Source organism: Gorilla gorilla, chromosome 7, assembly GCF_029281585.2.
Source record: "Gorilla gorilla gorilla isolate KB3781 chromosome 7, NHGRI_mGorGor1-v2.1_pri, whole genome shotgun sequence".
Classification (NCBI taxonomy): Eukaryota; Metazoa; Chordata; class Mammalia; order Primates; family Hominidae; genus Gorilla; species Gorilla gorilla.
Window position 1 is genome coordinate 12582827 of NC_073231.2, and position 9796 is coordinate 12592622.

The 9796-nt window shown below is 41.7% G+C and overlaps 1 long non-coding RNA gene across 1 annotated transcript; it reads right to left on the minus strand.

Moving 5' to 3' along the window:
- Window positions 1–1136: 1136 nt before the first annotated feature.
- LOC134759060 (uncharacterized) lies at window positions 1137–6800 on the minus strand. Its single transcript, XR_010134918.1, has 2 exons — window positions 6239–6800; window positions 1137–4853 (listed from the first exon to the last, which is right to left on the minus strand). It is a non-coding gene; the product is annotated as an uncharacterized lncRNA (long non-coding RNA).
- Between the last annotated feature and the right edge of the window lie 2996 nt (window positions 6801–9796).

Below are 9796 nucleotides of genomic sequence, written 5' to 3' on the forward strand. Positions count from 1 at the left end.
AAGCAGGATATTTGCATAGTCTCAAAGCATCTCTCCCAAAATAGATGTTTATCAATAACAACGGGAAAAATAGTAACTTTGCAGTGAAAAAAACTGGCATCACCACCTTAACCACGTGACCCAGGTTTACCTCTCCAGAAACGTGTTGACAGAGGAGGCGCTGGGAAGAGCGCAGCACCCTGGAGGTTTTCCTGCCCAACAATGCACAATCTCATTATGAGAAAACATTAGACAACCCAAATGGAGGAACATTCCTACAAGATAACTGACCAGTACCCTTCAGAAGTCTCAAGGTCACAAAAGACAGGAAGACTGAGGAACTGTCACAGATTAAGGAGACAATGACTCCTGTCACGTGAAATCCTGGATTAGATCTTGGGACAGAAAAAGAGCATCAGTGGAAAAACCAGTGAAACACGAATAAACTTTCTAGTTTAGTTCATAGTACAGTGCCCTTTTTACTTCCTTATAGATTACTTCTCCATTAGAGTTGTACTACAGTTAGGTAAGAGGTTAATATAAGGGGGCACTGGGTGAAGGGTTCAAAGGAACTCCACTATTTTTGCAACCTTGTCTGTCTAAAATGATGTTGGCCGGGCATGGTGGCTCACGCCTGTAATCCCAGCACTTTGGGAGGCTGAGGCAAGTGGATCACTTGAGGTCAGGAGTTTGAGACCAGCCTGGCCAACATGGTGAAACCCTGTCTCTACTAAAAATAAAATAAAATAAAATAAAATTAGTCAGGCTTAGTGCCACGTGCCTGCAATCCCAGCTGCTTGGGAGGCTGAGGCATGAGAATCGCTTGGACCTGGGAGGCAGAGGTTGCAGTGAGCCAAGATCGCGCCACTGCACTCCAGCCTAGGTGACAGAGCAACACTCCATCTCAAGAAAGAAAACAAACAAAAAAGATCTTAAAATAAAAACTTTAAAAAGTATCTTGATAAGAAAAAAAAAAGTAAAATTTGTTACTTGGTAAAAATGACTAAAGAGCTTCCTGACAAATGTTCATATGTAAAATTTCACTTGGGAAAAATATACTTTGTAGAAATAATGACCACGAAAGTAGACTGACAATGGGAGAAACGGTTTAAACCTGAAATGAGCAAAATCACTGGATATTGAATCAAATCTTTGTTGCAAAATTTAATAGAAAGTAATGAATTACAAATAAAATTCAGTAAAGGAAAAAGGAAAAGGAGGGAAAATGAAATCATTCATAGAAAATTGATTACAGGCTTAAATTTCTAAATGAAAAGATTTTTTCTTCGTATGCAATTAGAGAATGTGAATACATTTGTGACAATAAGTTCCTAAACAGGACATACCAAAACATTCTTTTAGTTTGTTCGCTTAAGATACCTAGATGTATGGTTCAGGAAGAATGGACAAAATATGCAAATTCCATGCTTCATTTCAAGATCCCACAGTGCTTTAAAATATGAAGGGAGAGGCTAGTTTCTGTATAAGGTCTAATAGCATTGCCTGGACAGGGACTTATGCCCAGAATGACTAAAGAAATTAAGCCCCAGGGAACATGCAAGTAAATTACATCATCAAGCCACAACTTCTGTCCTTAGTTATTTAATGAAAAAGTAAATAAATAAATAAAAGTACCAGGTCTTCCCCTCCAGTTGCAGGAGTAGAGGGTCTAGAACGAAAATGTTCCATACAACAGTCACTAGCCACATAGGGCTATTAAATCCTTGCAACGTAGCTAGTTTGAACTGAAATGTGCTGTCAAACACCAGATTTTGAAGATATGGCGTTTAAAAATGTGACTATCTGTTAATGAATTTCATATTGTATGTTAAATGGAAAATATTTTTAGTAAGGTAAGTTAAATAAAACATATTACAATTCATTTCACCTGTTTTTTTTACTCTTGTGTGATTAATAGAAATTTTTAAATTACATATGTGGCTCATATTAGATTCCCGCAGAACAGCACTGACCTAGAAGTTCTGAGAGAAAGTTCTGTAGGCTATGGACACCCTCTTTCTCCGTTATTTGTAAAAGGCCAGCCTTGACCCTTCATTGGTCTAAGAATTACTTAGACCCTTGAAGATTTCCACCTTCCAGCAGAAGCAATGAAGGCAATGCTGGTAACATCTAAAATAAAAATCCAAGCCATGTCCTGTAATTCACAACCTCCTTCTAGAGAGACATTACTATTTCTGAAACAAAACAAAACAAAACAAAAAACTGCTTCATGGACTCTTTGATTACGACTTGCTCTGATAAGCTAGTTACCTACTAACCTCCACCTCTTGGTTGACTGCTGATGGTTAGGAAGCTGGTGACGTTGAACCAGACTTTTTCTTTAAACATTTAGCGTAACAATTATTACCAAGACCAGTAGTTATCAAACTGTGGCATGTAACAGAATCACCTGCAGAGCTTGTTAAAACACAGATTTCTGGTCCCTACGCCAGAGTTTTTTTATTCAGTAGGGATAGGGTGGGGTCTGAGAGTGTATTTCTAGCGAGTTTCCAGATGAGGCTCATGTTGCTGGCCCAGGGACCATGCTCTGTGGACTGTTGCCCTAATAACTCACCTTTCCCATGAAATGTCCCTATCTAGAGCAAACCTTTGAACTGGCCTATTAGAGATCTTTTCCCAGTATACAAGATTGTAATTAAATGTTGGCACATAGCCATAAACAAATTATCTGACAAAACTTCTGTAACCCAAGTTTGTCTGGGCATGGCACGTGATAAGACAGAAGCCAGTCTCTCTTTGTGTCCTGCAGTTTCTGTCTCGTTGTCATTGTAATGGTTAATTTTCTATATCAACTTGACTGGGCCACAGGGTTTCCAGATATTTCTGGATGAGATTAGCATTTACAGTAGTGGACTGAATGAAGGAGAGTGCCCTCCCCAATGTGGGTGGGTCTTATCCAAGCCATTGAAGGCCTGACTAGAACAAAAGACAGGGTAAGAGAGAATTCACTGGCTCTCCCTGATGGTCATTGGGACGTTGGTCTTTTCCTGCCTTTAGACTTGGACTCAAACTGGAAATTAGACCATCGGCTCTCCTAATGCTCGGTCCTTCGGACTCATGCGGCAACACATCATCAGCTCTCCACGGTCTCCAACTTGTAAATCTTGAGACTTCTCAAACTTCATGACCACATGGCCCAATTCCTTATCCCTCTCTGGAGAAGGTAACACAGTCATTAAACGAATCTTAAAATTCTGACAGATAGGGAAGTCACCTTGATTTGAGCAAATCTCCAAACAAGAGTTAGCATTAGAAAACACTTTCTTGGCTAGGTGCAGTGACTCATGCCTGTAATCCCAGCACTTCGGGAATCCAAGGCAGGAAGATTGCTTGAGCCCAGGAGTTCAAGACCAGCCTGGACAACATGGCAAAACCCCATCTCTACAAAAAATGCAAATAAATAAAAAGGAAGAGAAAAATAAGGCCAGGTGCCATGGCTCATGCCTGTAGCCTGTAATCTCAGCACTTTGGGAGGCCAAGGTGGGCGAAGCACCTGAGGTCAGGAGTTCGAGACCAGCCTCACCAACATGGTCTCTGCTAAAAATACAAAAATTAGCCAGGCATGGTGGCTGGGACCTGTAATCCCAGCTACTCGGGAGGCTGAGGCAGGAGAATCACTTGAACCCGGGGGGCAGAGGTTGCAATGAGCCGAGATCACACCATTGCACTCCAGCCCAGGCAACAAGAGGAAACTCTGCCCCTCCCCCACCCTGCAAAAAAAAAAAAAAAAGGAAAGAAAAATAAGCCAGGTGTGGTGGTGCACACCTGTGGTTCTAGCTACTTGGGAGGCTGAGGTGTGAGGATAAATTGAGCCCAGGGAGGTCGAGGCTGCAGTGAGTCATGATCATGCCATTACACTCCAGCCTGGGTGACAAGACAGAAACTCCGTCTCAAAAAAACAGGAAAGCAAAGCAAAGCAAAGCCAAGCCAGGTGTGGTGGTGCACATCTGTGGTCCTAGCTACTTGGGAGGCTGAGGTGGGAGGATCAATTGAGCCCAGGGAGGTCGAGGCTGCAGTGAGCCATGATCATGCCACTGCACACCAGCCTGGGCAATAGAGGGAGACCCTGTCTCAATAATAATAATTTCTTGATGAGAAAACTTGATATATGCATGATATTTATTGAATATTTGTATTTATGAACAGACTCAAAACATCCACCAGGTCAAAATGGTAATACAATGTGCCCTTTACTTACACTTCACATCTTAGCCCTTGTTGGTACCCCATACCCAACAGAGATCCTTTCCCCTAAAAAAGGGGAAATCCCCCTCCAGCAGGCCCCTGGAGAAGCCTTCCCCACACCATGTAGCCAGGCAACCATTGCTTCTCAATGCAGGTAGAAGACTTAGCTACATGGATACCTCCAGCACCATGATGTCCAATGCATTAGTCACATGGCCCAAGGCAGCTAGCTGCTTGTATGGCAGCTAGAACTCACTGCAAAGCCTCCTCTTGATCTTTGAGGCCCACCTCAAAACTGGCGGCCTTTCAAGTCACCTGATAAATGGATCTAGTGGTATTCTCATGAGTGAATCTGCTGTGTGTGAAATAGAAGAGGCCTAACCAAGTGCTGTGCCTGTCTCTTAGAGGTAGGAGGTGCAAGCTTGAATAAGTTAATGGCTTTATCTTGAAAAGGATGCCTCAGCATGCCCAGACCACCAGACCTCCAAAAACTCCACCAATGTGGCAGGCCCCTGAATCTTTTCTAGGTCTATCTTCCATCCTCTGGAATTCATGAGTCTTACTGAGGCACCCAACGTACTCACCACTTCTGCTCCCCAGCTCTGACAAACGTGATTCACCAACATAGGGAGCAGCCTGATGTTCCAGAGTAGAGGTCAGCAAACTTTCTGTAAGGGAACAGATTGCAAATACTCTATTTTGTTGTCACAGCTACTCACCTCTGCCATCATAGAGTGAAAGCGGCCATAGACATTACTGTACATAAGCAAAGGAATGTGTCCGTTCGAATAAAACTTTATTTACAAAAACAGGCAGCGGGCCAGATTTGGCCTACAGATCTGAGTTTGCTGATCCCTGTTCTATAGAATAGCCAAATGATTAAGGACCCTTTGGACTGTATTGTGATAGAGAATGAATAATTATTAAAGGCCTGGGGCCATATCATGAATGTATACTGACTCTTCCAAGGGAATAGTTTCTGAAAAGAACAAATTTGCCAGATAAATAGTATACCAATTGTCAGAGGCTTTGTAGGTCTGTTCTAGTAAAGGTGTAACATCTGGGCCTAGCAGCTGTTTGATTGGAGCTACCACTTAATTAAGATTACAATAGATCACTATCAACCACCATGACCTAACTGGATTTGCAGGGGTCAGACTGATGAATTAAAAAGAAATGTTAAGGGGATTGACACCCCTGCATCCTTTAGTCCTGGAGAATGGTGCTAATCTCTGCCACTGTGACATGGCCTTGCACAGGGGGCACACAGTGTCCTATAACCTGGACACTATATGTCCCTACTCTAAAAGCAGTCATGGTGGCATCAGGAGTCCCATGGCATTATCAGTTCAGATGTTATATCTAACAGCCCTCAAAACAGCTATGGATTCCCTTCTTCCCAGCATAAAATTATTCTGGTAAATGACCACGTGTCTCTTTGGAGAAGGATTGAGGGAAATTGCTACTGTCTAAAGTTGCCATGGTGTTGCAGAGTCACTCCTTAAAAAGAACTACCTCTCCTCAATCCGCAGACTCTGGGTCTTAGAATATTTCAGATTTAGAAACTGAGCAAAAAATGTAATTTTTCATCGTGCCAGCTGACATCAGCCTTCAACTCACCCATTCTTGGTCATATTTTGTATAAGGCAAAGCAGTGACCTCATTGGCTGCCAGTCTCATCCATAGGAATGCCATGGTCTATTGGCCATTACCACAGATCACTGTGGAAAAGGTTCCCCTGGTCACCATTCCAGCTTTGCTTCCCATTACAGGAATTATGTCTACCTTTCCACTGAAGATTAATTGTTGCCATCTGTCCTCTGCTATTCTGAAATTCTGTCCTCACCATTGACACTATGGAGCCCAGTTCAATAGAGCCACTTCCCCTACAACGAACTCCAGCCTACAAAGGTCACCACCACTGAGCTTCCCAACAAGGCCAGAGCCACCTCACTAGCACATTTCTTATTGCTATTATGATGGAAAGACCTCTGGACACTCCGGAGAACAACAGAAGCTGGTCCATATAATGAATTCATGCAATCATACCCACCTCCACGTGCCTTTTGACTCATTCTTCAATACTCTGCTGAGGAAGTTCTGGCATCCCCACCTCATTTACTAAAGACCATCATTTTTCCAAGCATCAGCTCCAGATGTCCTTGCCAGGACGCTAAATTCTGAGTCATGGGACAGTGTCTCCGAATCATTGCTCCTCCTTTCCCAATCTTTTCCCCACAAGTCCCAATGCTCCCTCAAGATCCATTCCCAGACATGTTCTCCTTGGACATATTAGCCAGGTCCTGAAGCTGCTGTGAACAATTCCTTGGGGAACTACAGCAGGAACCATGTTGAGATTTGATTCTATTTACATTCATTGTCATAGAATCCTTGAGAGGTGGTGGCAGTAAATCCTAGGAGGACAGGTACTATCTTGTGAAGACTCAATCTCAAGAGTGACATCAAGAAGATAGCAGAGTAGGAAGTGACAGGAATCTGTCTCTCTACCTTTACCGGAGCACATGAATTCCGTCACTGGTACCTAGAATGCAATGAGAGATATGGCAAATGTGTTAAAAATTTATTTTCTCAAGGATCAGGAGAAATAGTTTGCTTTTCCCTAGCAGGACCGAGTCTACTTTCACAGTTTTGCCCCAGGGCTATGTCAACACTCCTGGTCTCTGCCATATATAGAACGCAGAAATCTCAATTGTTTTGACATTCTTAGACTATCACACTGGACCACTTCATTGAATACATGAAGCTGATTGGATCTGATGAACAGGAAGTGACAAGTACCTGAGATGTCTGAGGAAGACATATGCAAGGCAGCGGGTAGAGGAAAAACCCCACAAAAATTCAGGGCCCTGCCAGTTTGATGAAGTTATTGGTGAGTGATGGTCTGGAGAATGTTAAGATATCCAAGGTGAAAGAGAAGTTACTGCACCTTGTACCACCTATTACTAAAAACCAAGTGCAGTGATGCACCATGAGCCTTTTTGCATTCATATGTCACATTTGAGTATACTTCTGAGAGCTACTTAAGTTACTATAAAGTAACCCATCAGTCTGCTGGTTCTGAGTGGCTACGAGAGCAAGAGAAGTCTAGGCAACAAGTGTAGAATGCAGTGCAAGCCGCATTGCTACTCAGCGACCTAGTGATATTTGGTGTCTGTGGCAAGTAAGAATGCTGTATGTAGCCTCTGACAAGTACCAGTAGATAACAGTCCAGAACTCTAAGATTCTAAGATTTTGCAGCAAAGCAATGCCCCCTTCTGCAGATTACCATTTTCTCTTTGAAAAACAGCTTCTGGCTTGCTATTAGACCATGAGTCATCAAGAACTCCTGCAACCTGAGGTACTCATTATGAACTGGGAGTTATCTGACTTTCCAAGCTAAACAGTTGGATGCATACAATAGCAATCCATCCCAAGTGGAAATGGTATAGTGGATGGTGCTTGAGCAAGTCCAGAATGCACTAGAAAGTTGTATGTGCAGGTGATTCCGATCCCTTTCACACTTACTTCTGCTGCATTGCCTGCTCTCGTTTAGCTGGCATCATTGGCGTCCTGAAGATTTCCTTATGCCCAGCACACAGAGGAAGAAAAATATTGGACCTGTTGAGCAGAAATATTCCTAATAACCTTAAGGGTATATTTGCTTACTTTCCTGGCATTGGAGATGGCCAAAAGTACTTATCTACATCAATTCATGGACAGTGAATAATGGTTTGGCTGGCTGCCCAGGAAATTGTAAAGAACAAGATTGGAAGGTTAATGTCAAGGAAGACTAAAGAAGTATTTTAAATACACCTTTCAGACTGGGCATAGATTGTGAAGATTTTATATTTCGGTGTGAATGTTCACCAAAGGGAATCTAATACAGAGGAGGTTTTCAATAATCAGGTGGACACGCTGACACAGCCTATGGGTCATAGAGCCAAAGGATCAGTCAGCCTCTTTCTCCAGCCACCCCAGGTCCTGGTTAATGGAACCAAATACAAAGTAGTCATGTGGTAGGGATGGAGGCTATGCATAGACTCAGCAACATGGACTTCCTCTGGGCAAGACCAGTCTGGCTACTGCCACTGCTGACTACCCAACCTATCAACACCAGAATCTAATGCTGAGCTCTTGATATGGCACTCTTTCCTGAGGGTTGGAAGCAGCCAGCCACCTGGTAGAAGGTTGATTACATTGTACATCTTTTATCATGAAGGAGTGATTTGTCCTCACCAAAATGTATATATTCTGTATGCAGTTATGCATTCCTTGTCTGTAATACTTCTGCTATCTGAGGATAGAATGTTATTCACTACCATGGTATTTCTTGTGAGTTTAATTGTGTCCTCCCCCCAACTTCATGTGTTGAAGTCCTAACTCCCAGAACATAACCTTATTTGGAAATAGGGTTATTGTAGATGTAATTAGTTGAGATGAGGTCATTAGGGTGCGATATAATCCAGTAAGACTAGAAAATAAAAGGGGAAATTTGAACACAGAGACATGCACACAGGGAGTATGCCATGTATAGATGAAGGCAGAGATCAAGGTAATGCTACTACAGGCCAATTAATGCCTCAGTCTGCCAGCAAAGTACCAGAAGCTAGGCAACAAATATGGTCTTGATTAACATGGCTTTATAATAAATCTTGAAGTTGAGTATTGTCAGTCCTCAACTTTGTTCTTCTCCTTCAATATTGTGTTGGCTGTTATGGGTTTTGCTTCTCATAAACTTCAGAAGAAGTTTGTCACTATCCACAAAATAACATTTTGATTGAGACTGCATGGAATCTAGATCAAGATGGGAAGCACTGATATCTTGACAATATTGATTCATCCCATCCATGAACATAGAATATCTCTATATTTATTTAGTTCATCTCTGATTTCCTTCATCAGGACTTCATAGCTTTCTTCATGTAGATTTTGTATATATTTTGTTAGATTTATATCTAAGTACTTAATTTTGGGGAGCTGCTAATGTAAATGATATTTTTAAATGTGAAATTTCATTTGTTCGTTGCTGACAGATAGGAAAGCAATTGAATTTTGTAAATTAACCATGCACCCTGCAACCTTGCTATAACTGTTTATTAGTTCTAGGAGATTATGGTTGCTTATTTTAGACTTTCTACATAGAAAATCATATCATCTGTGAACAAAGAGTTTTGTTTCTTCCTTCCCAATCTGTATACTTTTTATTTTCTGTTTCTGTCTTATTGCATTAGTTATAATTTCCCATACAATGTTGAAAGGAGTGGTGAGAGTGCACATGCTTGTCTTCTTCCTGATATTAGCAGGCAAACTTCTCACCATTAAGTATGTTAGCTGCAGAATTTTTTAAAGATGTTCTTTGTCAAACTGAGGAAGTTCCACTCTATTCCTAGTTTACTAAGAGTTTTAGCATAAAGTTTTGGATTTTGTGAAAAGCTTTTTCTGCATTTACTGATATGACCATGTGGTTTTTCTTCTTTACTCTGTTGATGTTATGGATTACATTAACTGACCGGCTGAACTGAAGGCTGATTTAACATTTAACATTTAAATCAGCCTTGCATACATGGGACATCATTCTTTTTTCCATTCCGTCATTGTCTGCCTTCTGATT